Raw genomic sequence first — 15,809 nt, forward strand, 5'->3', positions numbered from 1 at the left:
TCTCCCTCACTCCGTCAGCATTTGGGCCCCATTACACACAGCTGCGCTGTTTCTGGGACTGCTGGGCACTGTCTCCTCTGTAAAGCCGCCTGCATCATCAGCGCTGTGCAGTTACAGGACACTTAAGTATTCTACATGTCGTTTAGACAGTGTTGGTTAAGAACAAGTGCTTACTTCAGGGTTATTTAGTACAAGTACCCTGTGATATACATCCACTTTTTACTATGCATTGATATATCTGTTTATATACATAGCCGTACTCAGTAGTAGTATTGCTAGTCCAGTGCAGTTTTATTGTTTGTCATAATTCCTGCATTGTACATGTGACTGTGTGTGTGCATATAGCTGCTGGGTGATCTCTGCTCCGTGTATCTCACTCATACTGCTATCCCTATATTCTGTACCCTGAGGGGGCTCCGTGCGTCAGGGTTAATAGATAATATAGGTATTTCACAGGATATACGTATTTTGTATTTTTCTCTGTGTTTTTCAGTCACATTTTACCTCAGAAATCCTCTCTCTGTGCTGTCACGCTGCACAATAGGGGAAAGGGGGGGGGGGGGGGGTTGTGTTAGGTATTCTATCTCCTGACGGATAAGCGCGTGGAGGCTGCTTAGAAGCTATCTATACCCTTGCAGGGGCTGCGCATTGGCCCACCATTGCGGCTACTTGGCCCACAGAAGCTATTGAGGCGTGGGCTCAGGAAATAGAGGCTGAGTTTCCGTCCGATTTTCCTGAACATGACATGGTCTCTCTTGTATTGTCACGGCATCTCATTACATTAAAGAAGCAGCTTCAGATGCCGGTGTTCTGGCGGCCAAGGCTGCTACGACATCCATTTTGGCTCACGTATTCTCTAGTTACGGTCCTGGTCGGTAGACTTGGACTCTAAGAATACCCTGGAGGTGCTCCCATTTAAAGGAAACATCCTCTTTGGTGACTTGGCATCTGCTAAGGCTGCATGTCTACCTAGTACTACTCCTTCTGCCCCAAAGGCTAAGAGTACTTCCTTTTGTTCCTTTCACCCTCCGGGTAAAGAAAAGGGTCAGGTGTACCCGAAACAGTCTCACACTTCCAAAACCACCAAGCCCAAGCCTAAACGTGCCTGGGCTGCCCGTCAGCCTGCTTCCAAATCTAACAAGCCTGCAGCATGACGGGGCATGGGCTCCCCCTGGGGGATCCCAGGGTGGGAGGCCGACTTCTACAGTTCACTCAGGTATGGTTGAAGACCACTTCAGACGCTTGGGTACGGGAAGTCGTCACTCACAGATAAGCTATATCCTTCAAGACACGTCCCCCTCCTCGCTGTTACCTGACGGGCATCCCTTCGAATCTGGTGAAAGCAACAACTCTCCGTTTAGTGGTACAATCCCTCCTGGACACTGGAGTGGTAGTACCGGTGCCACTGGCTCAGAGGGGCAGGGGGTACTATTCAACACTGTTCTTAGTCCCCAAAATGAATGGTTTCTCCCAACCCATTCTCAACCTCAAATCTTTGAACAAGTTTATGAGAATCTCCAAGTTTCGTATGGAGACCCTTCACTCTATTGTCCTGGCTTTGGAACCAGGAGACTATATGGTATCCCTGGATATACAGGATGCTTACCTGCATATCCCTTTTTCCATTTCACATCAGCAATACCTGCGGTTTGCTATTGGTAATCTCCATTACCAATTTCGTGCCTTACCGTTTGGTCTGACCACGGCTCCACAAATTCTCACCAAGGTCATGGCAGTTATGACGGCTTCACTCCGCCGTCGGGGTCAGGATCCTGCCGTATCTGGACGACCTGCTGATCCTGGCCAATTCCCCAGAAGTTCTTCTCCGTCATTTGGATCTGACGGTCCAGTTTCTGCAAGCCCATGGGTGGCTCATCAACTGGAAGAAATCATCCCTGGTCCCTGCCCAGAGCATGGTGCATCTGGGGGCATTGTTGGACACACACAACCAGAGGTTGTTTTTGTCACAGGAGAAAGTCCTGAAGCTTCAGGACGGAATACAGTGATTTCTCTCTCCTCCGCGTGTGTCGATACACTCGCGATGCAGGTACTAGGCCTCGTGGTGTCGGCTTTCGACATGGTGGAGTACGCTCAATTTCATTCCCGCCCTCTGCAGAAACTGATTCTTTTTTTTTTTTTAATATTACATTTTTTATTGAGTTTTCACACAGATTACAGATACAGTCAAATTGGTAAACAAACTCAAAAAAGGGGGGACTAAAATATACAAAACAAGACTAATAAAGACATGGGGGGGATGTATCAGGGACGTCTTAATACAACAATAACATCAAAGGGTATCGAAGAAGGAAAGGTCTGTAACTCTTAACTAGTTAAGGTCCAGAATGGACCGGGGAGTGAAGCACAGAGAGGTCAGGTAGGTCATTCGGGGCACCAGATACACCCATTTGGCTCAATCTCTCCCTATACATGGACCATTTAAGCCACTTCCTGCTAATAGAAGGAGATTCCGTAGCAAATTTGCCCTCCGCAGTTTCAAAAACATAATGTTGATGGATTTTATTTTCTATCATTGATAGACTGGGGATAACCGCCGACCTCCACTTGGAGGCAATGGCGGCTTTTAGCCTCTAAGAGAATGTGGCCCAAGAGGTATCTATCACCGCTAGACATCTCACCCTCATAATAATGAAAGAGTGCCAAAAGGGGGTCAGGTATAAGGACCACTCCCAGTATGTGGGAAATGAAAAGGAACACCTCCCTCCAGAGCGACTGGATTACCGGACATAACCAGAAAACATGAAGGATATCTCCCACCATCCCACAATTCCTCCAGCAGCTGGCGGAGACATCAGGCCAAATCTTATGCAAACGTTCCGGTGTAAAATATACCCTATGGACCAGTTTATAATACATTTCACAGTGATTTACACATCTAGAAATTCTAAAGCAGGACTTAAAGATAACTGTCCAGACATCTTCATTAAAGACCGCAGGGAGGTCTTTTTCCCACTTAGTCTGTGAGGGGAATGTCCCCTGGCGGGACCCAGTCAGCAGATGCTGATACCATCTGGTGATGCCCCCCCTATTACCGCTAGGTACTAGGAGGGATAACAGTATTTTGGGGAGACCGGTATAGCGAACACGGCTGGACGAACAGCTTTGAAGCCAATGCCGCAATTGCAGGTATTTATGAAAATCTTGTTTAGGTACCTGAAATTGTTCCTGGAGTAGGGAAAAAGGGACTAAAACCCCGTCTTGAAGCACATCTTGTAAGGTGCGAAGACCTATGTCTCGCCAATGGTGTAAATGTAAGTCTGGGATCAATAGAGCTATAGCGTGGAGAGATAACTGTGGGGAGGGCAAAGCACCAGCAGGGAGGTATCCAAGTGCGGTTCTCCACGCAGACAACGTTGCGTGGACCGCGGAGCACTCCGCAATTCTATCAGGAAGTGAAGCAGTAGGCATCCAAAATAGGTCCGCCAGTGTAAAGGGGGCTACCGCGTTCTGTTCTAAGTCTACCCATGGTTTACGAGTATCCTGGGTAAACCAATCTCTGGCCTGGGCAAGTAAGCAGGCAGTATGGTATCTCTCTAGGTCAGGATATGCGACTCCACCGGCCCTCTTTGGAGCAGTTAAGGTAGATTTCGCTATTCTCGGCTTCAAGCCCCCCCAAACGTAACTAGATAATAAACGATTAAATCTATTACATACGTCTTTGGGGAAGGACCTTGGGATGGTGCGGAAAAGGTACATCAATTTTGGTAGAAGGACCATCTTTGCAGCTGCCACCCGTCCGACCCAGGAGACCTCCTGCATCATCCAATCTTTTATGAACAGTTCAAATGCACGAAAGAGTGGGTCGTAGTTACAACCTGTTAAGTCCCGACCCCTAGATAGATGCACACCCAAATACTTAAGTGATCTAATTTGCCACGCATACTTGTATTCATCCTTCAAACGTTTTAGAGCGCTATCGGGAATATTCAGAGGGAGGGCCTCCGTCTTAGTGGTATTCAATTTGTAGTAGGAGACCGCTGCATAGGAGTCTAAGAGAGTGTGTAAATATGGTAGAGACGCTTCAGGCTCTCTAAGACACACCAAAATATCATCCGCAAAAAGACATATTTTATGAGGCTTCCCTCCCACTACCGGTCCTACAATTGAGTCTTACACCCTAATCCGCTCCGCTAGAGGCTCCACGGCTAAAACAAAGATAAGAGGGGATAGCGGGCAACCCTGACGGGTCCCATTAGTAATGTTGAATGTAGAGGAGTTACAACCATTGGTGAAAACCGAAGCCGAGGGTGAGGAGTACAAAGCTAAAATGGAATCAAGGATCCTACCCCCAAATCCAAAACGTCCCAGCGTAGCTCTTAAATAGCCCCAGTGAAGTCTATCGAATGCTTTTTCTGCATCCAGAGAAAGGAGCAAGAGAGGTTCGCTCCGGCCCTGGCAACATTCAATCAAATTAATAACCCTGCGCGTGTTATCTGACGCTTGCCGGCCCATAACAAAACCCACCTGATCGGGGTTGATCAAACTAGGCAGGAGAGGGGATATCCTATTTGCAACCATCTTAGCGAACAGCTTAAGGTCGGTGTTCAGTAATGCAATTGGACGGTAATTCTGAACCACTGTTGGAGATTTGCCTGGCTTAGGGATGGTAACAATCCGGGCTTCTAACATCTCTTTAGGAAAACATGTGGAGTCAGAAGCTTCACTGAAGACCGACAGCAAAAGTGGGCCAAGGGTTGATTTAAATGTTTTGTAAAAGTTAGAAGGGTACCCATCTGGGCCGGGGGCCTTATTCATTGGGCATAAATCTATAGCTGCTTCGACTTCTTCGAGTAGCCAGGGGGAGCTAAGGGATTCACGAGTCCGAGAATCAATAGCAGGGAGTGACAACCCGTCTAAGAAACCGGCAATATCTGCCGGAGTAGGTTGAGGGGTACCAGGGTCATCTTTGAGGTTGTACAATTGCGAATAATAGTCAGCAAACGCATTAGCTATCTCAACCGGATCGGTTACTTTAACTCCCGAGGATGTATGGATAGCCTGTATGCGTTCTTTAGCTCTACGCCCCCTCAGTTTACGCGCCAGCAAACGTCCCGCTCTATTTCCCAGCCTATAGTATTTTTGATTAAGCCTCTGCAAATTGCGGTGAACTTCAGTTAAAGCAAATATATTAACTTTTTCACGGGCCTCAAGGAGTTGCTTATAGAGGGATTTATTATCAGGGCTAAGTTTGTGTGCAGATTCCAGCCGGGCAGCTTCTCTTTCGGCCGAGGCGTATCTATGTCTATACTCACGTTTAAGTCTAGCTGCTATTTGGATCGCGGAACCCCTAACCACGGCTTTCAGAGAGCACCAATGTGTGAAAACAGATGTATCTTTAGGGCAGTTTGTAGCCAAATATAAATCTAGGGATTGCTGGATAGCCTGCTGAGCCTCAGGGCGGGCAAGGAGATAGGGGCCCATTCTACAAGGGCCATGGGGGACCACCTTCTTACTAGTATCCCAAACTACTACAAGTGGGGAGTGATCTGACCAGGACATTGGTAGTATATCCACCCTCCTAATAGCCGCTAACGTCCACTTATCAGCTAGTGCTAAGTCTATTCTAGAGTACGAACTGTGTACATGAGAATAGAAAGTGTAATCCCGTTCTGCAGGATGTCTAGCTCTCCACACATCATATAGCGCATACTCTGCCAAAAGTTGACTAAACTTGCCTGAAGGGTCCTGGGGTGGACTGCTACGAAGGGATCTGGTCGGACGGGAGCGGTCAATAACGGGGTCCAGCACCATATTGAAGTCTAGGATCAAAAGGGCACCTTTAGCGTGATCCTGGAGAATTCTACAGAATGTTCTGAGAAACAAAATTTGTTTGGTATTTGGGGCGTAGCAAGAGACCAGAGTAGTCTCTATATCGTCTAGCCGACCAACTAAGATTAAATATCTCCCTGCTGGGTCTTCATATTTAGCGGACAGAACAAACGAGCAATGTTGTGCTATAAGAAGGGCCACTCCCGCTTCCTTAGCGGGTCCATTGACAGTATAGCAATGGGGGTAACGTGAATTAGTGAAGAGAGGGGAATTTTGATTCTGAAAATGTGTCTCCTGCACTGCTACCACATCTGCCTTAAGCTTATAAAAATAATTCAAGGCCACTCTTCGCTTTTGAGGAGAGTTAAGCCCTTTAGCGTTAATGGAGATTATGTGCACCATATTCCGGAGGGGATATAGCTGATGACTCCATTGACCAATTTCTGTGCTTAAGCAGACATACCTGATAGGGATAGGGAAACATGTCAAAGAACAAGAGGGAAGACATAAAAAAAATTAAAAAAACAAAACTGAACTGATCTCTCTTGAGATCACAACCAGTCGCCATAATGTGGCGGCTGTGTAGGCTATAGGGGGGGTTAGTGGCATAGCTCCCACCCGTTGCCATATTTGAAACCATGAACTGAATAACACAAAAAAAAAAAAAAACATCCCAATTCCCTGAGAACAGCTAAATCTACCTGAACCGAAACTGAACATTAAGATCAGAAAATGGTAGACAAACCACGCTCTTACTTGGGAACATATGAAAATTAAATCCCAGAAAAACAGTAACAGTAGAGCCATCCGTACCACCCTCCCCCCCCCCCCCCCACATATTAAACTACTGAACTCTCCCCGCAACCAATTTCAATAGACAACTGCTATGTCAGGGGAGGCGCCAGGCAAAAAAAACAGAGAAAATAACACTGGGCAACTAGCAAATCAAAGTATACAATCAAGAAACTATTTCTGAAACATGGACAAATCGCCCACTATACTCAGCGCCTCCACCGACACACCACGGTCCATCATACAAGGGTACAGGTAACAGTAATAGATCGAACAAGTCTAACTGGAGAGTCCCCCGAGTAGCAACCGGAGAAATCTAGCATCTATCGAGGCTGTTCGACCTCGAGCAGGTAACATCATTTCACCGAGGACCAGTCTTGCTGAAGTCGACGAGGTGAGGAGTCTGCAGCGGGCTCCATAATGTTCCATGATTTAAGTAACTTCAGTCCTTCGTCCGCAGTAGAAACAGAGACAGTGGAGCCATCTCGGGGGATCAGCAGCTTGGTAGGGAAACCCCAGCGATAAGGGATATTCGCCTTTCTGAGGGCCGTAGTGATAGGATAAAACGACCGTCGTTTGTAGAGGGTTGCTGCGGACAGGTCGCCAAAGAGCTGAAGACCATGAAGGGCGGAGGAGGTGTCTGATGTTGGTCTAGATGCTTTCAGTAAGGCCTCCTTAACGTGAAAATAGTGCATTTTCATTAATACATCTCTGGGGGCATCTCCTGGGGCCGCCCTGGCCTTGGGCAACCGGTGTATTCGGTCAATTAGGAAGTCTGCCGATGGAGACTGAGGTAAAAGAGCTTTAAATAGGGCCACTGCGTAATCGTGTAAACTGCTGTGTGACACCGATTCGGGGACTCCACGTAGCTTAAGATTGCTTCGGCGCGATCTGTCCTCTAGATCTGTGACTTTATCCCGCAAAAGCCTCACCTCTGCCTCTAATGCATCATGAGAGTCCAGTAAGCTGTTGTGAGACCCCACGACTTCCTCCATTTTAGTTTTCAAGTGGTCAGTGCGACCACCCAGGTCATCTATAGATTGTTGACACGCTGATAATGTCGTATGGAACTCAGCCGCCACTTCCTCTTTAAAACGGGACAAAAGTAGCTTCATAGTGCCCACAGTGAGGGCATCTCCATCTCCGATCTTGTTTAGACTCGAGGCACTTATAGGTGTGGAAGGTGGCACCTCCAGTGAAGGAGGAGTCTGATGGACTGGATCTTTTGTGGAGGACCCGGCGGATTTAGGGCCCGACATTCTCGGAGATGACTTGAAGAATGAAAGCTGCTGCGCAGGCTTAGACGGCTTGCTGCGTCTAGAAGGCATACTAAGGCCCGAAGGAAGATAACTCAACGATTCCCGACACCTCAAACGGGAGATGGCTCCACCTGTTCCGGGAAAACTAGGACGTCACGTAGATAATGGCAGGGGTGGGAAATACGTCCTGGTTTACATTGGCATGAGCAGAGCTGACAAGGCTATGAGGCTAGCCATCTTCTTGCATACACAGATGAAGCACATGGGTATGGGGTAGCTCCGTCCCCGCAGATCAGGCATCCCAGGGACACTCAGGTCAGGGCCTCAGGTTATAGAGAATCAAGATCCAGGACTAGGCTCCCCAGAGGGGTATTATAACGTAGTGGGAAAGAATCCTGGCCACCTCCCGCCGGTGAGTCAGGAGCGCCGCCCAACACCAGAGAGGATTTCAAATGCCTGGAGGTGTGTCGGTAGTGCTGGGGGCAGATTCTTCACTTTCGCCCCAGTCGCCCCTTTGATTATTGTATAATGGGCGGCCACCCCTGGCTCCCCCGTCCAGTGCGGAGCAGTCGAGAGCCGCAGAAAGCCGCGCCGCCTCTTCCCCACCGTCCCGCGAGCCCCCCACAGCCGTGGGCGAACTCACCGAGACGCAGGAGCTCCACGAATCTCCGAGGCACCCGAGAGTGAGCTGATGAGGTGAGTGGGGGATGTGAGTGGAGGAGGTGAGTGGAGGAGGGGGGGGGGGGAGGGGGGTCCCCGCTGTCCTCACATGGCAAAATTAACCCCAGAGCACGGGGAGACCTTGCCCCAAAGTCCCAAGTAGCCTGGGGGCACCCGCGATATGAACCGCTACTCTGATGACAGGCAGAGGGAGGTTGCGGTAAAGCCGCCCGCAGCAGAGCGCCACAGGCTTCCAAGGTCAGCGCACGGGGAGGGGAGACTCGGCTACCTTTCCGAGTCAGCCGGCCGCTTACACTCCGGAGCCGCCTGACGTCTCTCCCGCGCCGCCGTCCCGTCTCTCTGCAGCGTTCAGCCTCCAAGATGGCCGCCGCCCGTCCTCCGGAGTGCACCTCTCGGCCCCCGAACAGGTCTCGGGTTACCCCCGTCCGGCAGGTATGAGCACCGGGTGGGAGACAGTGGTGTCCCAGCCAGGGACCGGGTTCAGGAAGGCTCCACAGGCGACCCGGGCGGGCCAGCAGCAAACCGCGGGTGAGGTAGAAATTGAGGCCCCGGCTTCAGGGCAGTGAGTAGGCCGCAGTCCGCAGGAGCCAGGAAACCAGCTCCCCGACTCCGCAGCACCGTCTCACCGCCTTCTCCACTGATAGTAAGTGCTAATAGGAACACTTAGGGCGGGTGGGAGGTTTAAAGGGTTCAAATTATTCCAGGTCCCTGGGAGCTTACACAAAATGCAGCCTGCTCAGGCAACCTCCAAGCCACGCCCCCAGAAACTGATTCTTGACAAGTGGGATGGCCTGCTTCACCGGATCAGGTCACAAATGATCTCCTTTTCTCCTGAGGTCCGTCTGTCACTGACCTGGTGGCTGCAGGACCACCGATTGAGCAGGGGTTGTCCCTTCTGGATCTCCAACTGGGTCCTTCTGACGACGGATGCCAGTCTGAGGAGTTGGGGCACAGTGTTGGAGCAACACTCTCTTCAAGGACGGTGGACCAGGGAGGAGTCTCTCCTCCCGATAAACATTCTGGAATTGCGGGCTGTGTTCAATGGTCTAAAACTGGCCCAGCATCTGGTACTGAACAGGCCTGTTCAAGTAAAGTCAGACAACATCACCACAGTGGCGTACAAAAATCATCAAGGTGGCACTCGAAACTGCATGGTAATGATGGAAGTGTTAAAGATTCTTCAATGGGTGGAACGCCATCTGCCAGCCATATCGGCAGTGTTCATTCCGGGGGTCCTCAACTGGGAAGTGGACTTCCTCAGTCATCAGGACGTACACCCCGGAGAGTGGAGCCTTCATCCAGAAGTATTTCAACTCCTAGTGGACAAGTGGGGCCTACCAGATGTAGACCTGATGGCGTCTTGACACAATCACAAGGTTCCGGTATTTGGAGCAAAAACAAGGTATCCTCGAGCGGCATTCGTGGACGCACTGGCAATTCCATGGAACTTTCGGCTGCCATACATGTTCCCTTCGGTGTCACTCCTGCCCAGAGGCCCAGAGTAGTGAGAAAGATCAATCAAGGAGGAGGAATCTTTCTTCTAATAGCTCCAGCGTGGCTCAGATGGCATTGGTTCTCAGACCTGCAGGGTCTCTCGCTAGAGTGTCCTCTTCTGCTTCTGCAACCACCAGACCTCCTCGTTCAGGGCCCTTGAGTTTACCAGGATTTTGCCCGACTGGCTTTAATGGCGTGGCTTTTGAAGCTTCTGTACTGAGGGCCAAAGGATTTTCTGAGGTGGTCATTCAAACAATGTTGAAGGCCCGTAAGCCGGCTTCTGCTCAGATTTACCATAGGGTCTGGAATTCTTACTTTGTTTGGTGCGCATCTAACAATCATGACATTTACAAGTTTAGTACGGCCAAACTTTTGGCCTTCCTACAACAGGGCTTGGAGTTGGGCCTTCGGCTGGCCTCCCTCAAGGTTCATATTTCTGCCTTGTCGGGATGGTTTCAAAGAAAGATTCATACATTCACTCTGTGTTTTACGGATTAAACCTCCCTATGTCCCACCTGTGGCTCCTTGGGATTTGTCGGTGATTCTGGAGGTATTGCAAGAGTCTCCGTTTGAATCTCTTTAATCTGCGGACCTTAAGTGGCTTTCCCTCAAGGTCTTGTTTCTGCTGGCTATTGCCTCTGCTAGACGGGTATCAGATTTAGGTGCCTTGTCTTGTAGGTCCCCCTCTCTGATTTTTCACCATAACCGTGCGGTTCTTCGGATGCGCCCTGGTTATCTACCTAAGGTGGTGTCTTCTTTCCACCTTAACCAGGAGATTGTGGTTCCGGCCTTTGTCTTTCCGGATTTATCCTCCAAAGAGCGGTCTTTGGATGTGGTACGGGCTCTCTGTATCTATGTGAAGAGGACAGCCTCCATTAGGAAGTCTGATTCTCTCTTTGTACTGTTTGGTTTTTACAAATGTGGTTGGCCTGCTAACAAGTAGACCATGGCCAGATGGATTAGAATGGTGATTGCACATGCTTATGTACAGGCTGGCCTTCCTGCTCCTGCTACCATCAAAGCCCATTCTACTCGGTCTGTTGGACCTTCTCGGGTGGCCCACCGTGGTGCGACCCTTGAACAATTGTGCAAGACGGTTACGTGGTCCTCAGTGAACACGTTCATAAGGTTCTATACCTTCGATACATCTGCCTCCCAGGATGCTTCCTTTGGACGCCAGCTTCTTGTGCCCGCTACAGTGCATCCCCTCCGATAAGGAACTGTTTTAGGACATCCCCAATGTTATTCCCTGTGGAATCCCAGTTTACCCCGCTACAGAATAGGAGATTTATGGAAAGAACTTACCATTGTTAAATCTCTTTCTGCGAGGTACACTGGATTCCACAGGGTGCCCACCCTGATGCACTTAGCCTGTCGTGAGTGTGTGATGTCTGTGGCTACTAACTGTTGTTGTCTCTTTTACCTGCTACTGCATTGGACTGGTTAACAAAACTGAGCTCCTGTGCACGGAGGTGGGGTTATAGAGGAGGTGGCGCTGAGCATCTTGGGAACAGTCAAAGCTTTTAGCCTGTTGGTGCCTCGGATCAAGATCCTACTCTACACCCCCCAATGTTATTCCCTGTGGAACCCAGTGTACCTCGCAGAAAGAGATTTAACAAAGGTAAGTTCTTACCATAAATCTCCTTTTCTACCTATGGATATGCTCCAGAACATCATCCAATTCTGTCATATAAAGGATATGTAAAGGCTCCAAAGCAAGAGTAAACGATAATGGGGAAAGAGGACACCTCTGACGGGTTGCACTTTCCATATCAATGGGATCTCCTCTTAGGCCATTCATAAGAAGAGAAGACTTGGGAGATGTATAAAAAAAATATTAAATGAATTAAAGTCAAAGGCCTTTAAATTTAACACTGCAAATAATTGGGGCCATAAAACCCCACCAAAGGCCTTATGTGCATCCAGACTGAGAAGCATGGGTTAGATAGTTTGATATCTCTGGGCTACTAAGACCGCCAATTTGGCCGTGGTTTACCATTCAACAAATTTGTACCCCTCCCCCACAAATCCAAGTTGATGATCCATTTGTAAGTCCGGTAATATAGACTGAAGTGTGGTTGCCATGATTTTACAGTACCTAGAAGTTTACAGTCTGTATTAAGTTGCCTGATTGGTTTATATGAAGTCATTAGTTGAGGGTCAGCATGAGGTTTGGGAAGTAGAATGGTATGGGCCACATTAAAACTTGGAAAAGATGGTGTATGACAGTGTATACAGTGGGGCTTGAAAGTTTGTGAACGCTTCATCATTTTCTATATTTCTGCTGAAAATTGGTTTAAAACTACCTTTCACACAAGTACTAAAAGTAGATAAAGAGACCAAAACAATCAAATGAGACAAAAAATTACACGTGCTCATTTTTGTATTGAGGAAAATGATCCACTATCACATATCTGTCAGTGCAAAAGTATGTGAACCTTTATAGTTATTCACTAAAGTGAATAGAAACAAAATAAAATAAAAATGAATTTAAAATACTCCTTTAATCACTGCATAAACTATAATACAGGTTGAGTATCCCATATCCAAATATTCCGAAATACGGAATATTCTGAAATACGGACTTATTTGAGTGAGTGAGATCGTGAAACCTTTGTTTTCTGATGGCTCAATGTACACATACTTGTTTAATGCACAAAGTTATTAAAAATATTGGCCCTCATTCCGAGTCGTTCGCTCTGTATTTTTCATCGCATCGCAATGAAAATCCGCTTAGTACGCATGCGCAATATTCGCACTGCGACTGCGCCAAGTAATTTAACAATGAAGATAGTATTTTTACTCACGGCTTTTTCATCGCTCCGGCGATCGTAATGTGATTGACAGGAAATGGGTGTTACTGGGCGGAAACACGGCGTTTTATGGGCGTGTGGTTGAAAACGCTACCGTTTCCGGAAAAAACGCAGGAGTGGCTGGAGAAACGGGGGAGTGTCTGGGCGAACGCTGGGTGTGTTTGTGACGTCAAACCAGGAACGACAAGCACTGAACTGATCGCACAGGCAGAGTAAGGTTGAAGTTACTCAGAAACTGCTCAGTAGTTTGTAATCGCAATATTGCGATTACATCGGTCGCAATTTTAAGAAGCTAAGATACACTCCCAGTAGGCGTAGGCTTAGCGTGTGTAACTCTGCTAAATTCGCCTTGCGACCGATCAACTCGGAATGAGGGCCATTGTATTAAATGACCTTCAGGCTGTGTGTATAAGGTGTATATGAAACATAAATGTATTCTGTGCTTAGACTTAGGTCCCATCACCATATCTCATTATGGTATGCAATTATTCCAAAATACGGACAAATTCGATATCCAAAATACTTCTGGTCCCAAGCATTTTGGAGACCTCTGGTCCCAAGCATTTTGGATAAGGGATACTCAACCTGTACACAATATTATAAAATATAAGCTCACAATTATACTTTATCTTGCATTGTGGCAACTATAGGACTCTAGATTGTGGGGATTGGGGGGGGGGGGGGGGGGCAATGGATATATTTAATGGGTTAAGAGTACAGTGAATGGAGTTTGGGAACTTTACAATTACTATTAAAAGCTCAGGCTCCTCCCACTAAATACCCCTACTGGCTGGGCTGTCATGGACTACACTGCTTTTTTAACAAAACCCCAGAGGATAGAATCAGGGGTGCAGATCAAAGATGGGGAGGAGAGGACAACATTCCTAACAAGGGGAACAATGACATAAACAAAACAATCAACAAGAACATAAAGAACGTATGTAATGAGAGGGAGGTCCTGTGTCATTCATGGGACTCAAGACAAAATGGATTTAACGTAAATACAAATATCCGATTTTCTCATTCATCCCATGGGGGACTCGAAGCTGTCCATAAGAGAAGGTAGACTCTGAAGTCATGGCTTGCATACATGCTTCAGACAATCACCACAGGGTTTCAAAAATGTACATCTCCTGGTGTGAAGCAAAACTTCCTCCTGCTTCTTTTTAGTTGGAATTTTTACTGCAGAACTGGAAGAGGCTTTAAAACTCAGATCTTTGAAGGTTCAGGTCTCAGCCCTCTCGGTTTTCTTCGGAGAATACGGCCACTGTTACTTGAAGTCTAGACCTTCCTTTAGGGATTGATGCATGGGCATCCGCCATAAATCACCCCATAAGCATCTTGGGATCTCCATTTGGTGCTGACAGCTTTACAGTACCTCTAATCGTTCTATTTAGTTAATATAAAGTTCCTTAGACTATGCAGGTTCCTGGCTCTGGATAGTTGGTGACCATTTAAAACATCACAGGTGTAGTATCAAGAGTAAATCATTGTCCATTGATGTGAGACTTATCCATAATGGTATCAACATCTCTTGGCAAACTAATCAACTCTTTTGGATTCCAGTATCATCTGTATGTGGGTGATACTCAGATCTACCTATTCTCCCCAGATTTGTCACCATCTGTACTGGGCCATGTCACTGAATGCCTTTCTGCCATTTCATCTTGGATGACATCTCGCCACCTCAAACGTAACATTTCCAAAACAGAATTAATTATATTTCCACCAGCCAATAGTAGTTACCAAGAAAAAAACGTGAGGCAAGCTGGCGCCACTTGTCACTTCTAGAGACTCAAAACAAATGCTTACACAATAGGGAATCCCACAAGAGGAAAAATTGCAGTGGAATCATCCTCCCATAGACTGAATGCTACAAAAATAGTGCGAAAACACAGAACATAGTGTATTCCAATTGGCTTAATTGATATATCTTTATTGCTTCCTGGTCTCACGCACATGGCATAAATGTTTAATCTGCACGTCTGCATTCCATAGGGCGGAAGTCGCATCGCCCGGAGTAACATATACAAAACCCTCCTTCCGAACGCAGGTGTCACTTCCTGTGTTACGGACCCGCTCCGAGGGAGGGCATCCGTCCACAGCTGTGGTTGGTGTATGAGATGAGGACGCTATTTAAAGCTGCTCAGCGTGTCTGTCCCCTACGCTTCTGAAGAAGGATATAGCATCCGAAAGCGCTTAAGCTGGGGACTGGGTGTGCTGGACTGATTGGAGAACTGGAGAACGGAACTAACAGCGTGGGGACACCTTGAGTAAACCGGGACTTGTGGTGATTATATTCCATGCTGCTGGTGGCTGATTTTCCTCCTTCCTGATGTCCATGCCAAAATTTCTGTTTTATGCTGTTATCCTATCTGTGTTTGTGAGTGTTTTTTAATTAAATACCTTTTACCCATACACAGACGGTATTGTACTATTTCCTATCTCGTTTTAAGTGTCCATTGGAGTTTATGCTGTGTGCATATGTATGAAGCTGAATCACCATGATGCAAAGATTGTGATCTCTACGTGCAGATTAAACATTTATGCCATGTGAGAGACCAGGAAGCAATAAAAATATATGAATTAAGCCAATTGGAATACACTATGTTCTGTGTGTCAGGAATCGGCGGTCAGCTGCGTCTCACCTACCAGCGCGCTGGTGTGCAGGCCTCCGGAGGTCATGGCCCCAGTCGCTGCTGTATGGATGCGCTGACCGCGAGCGTTATCTCCCGTGTCGCTGAGTGCCCCTGAGTCTGGTCCTGCGTTTGTGTTCCGCTGTGTGCCGGCATCCGGTCCGTGTGGATGCTGCTGTGGTTCCTGCTTCCAATCCAGCCCTGAGTTTCCAGCCCGAACACTGCGACCAATCACTGAAGAGCAAGGGGTATAAGTTCCTGTCCGGGGCTCACTCTCATCGCCTCGGACAACGAGTCACATACCCTGTGTCTAGTTCTCCCAGTTCCTGCGTTCCTGTTTCCAG

This window comes from Pseudophryne corroboree, chromosome 3 (genome assembly GCF_028390025.1).
Source record: "Pseudophryne corroboree isolate aPseCor3 chromosome 3, aPseCor3.hap2, whole genome shotgun sequence".
NCBI classification, from domain to species: domain Eukaryota; kingdom Metazoa; phylum Chordata; class Amphibia; order Anura; family Myobatrachidae; genus Pseudophryne; species Pseudophryne corroboree.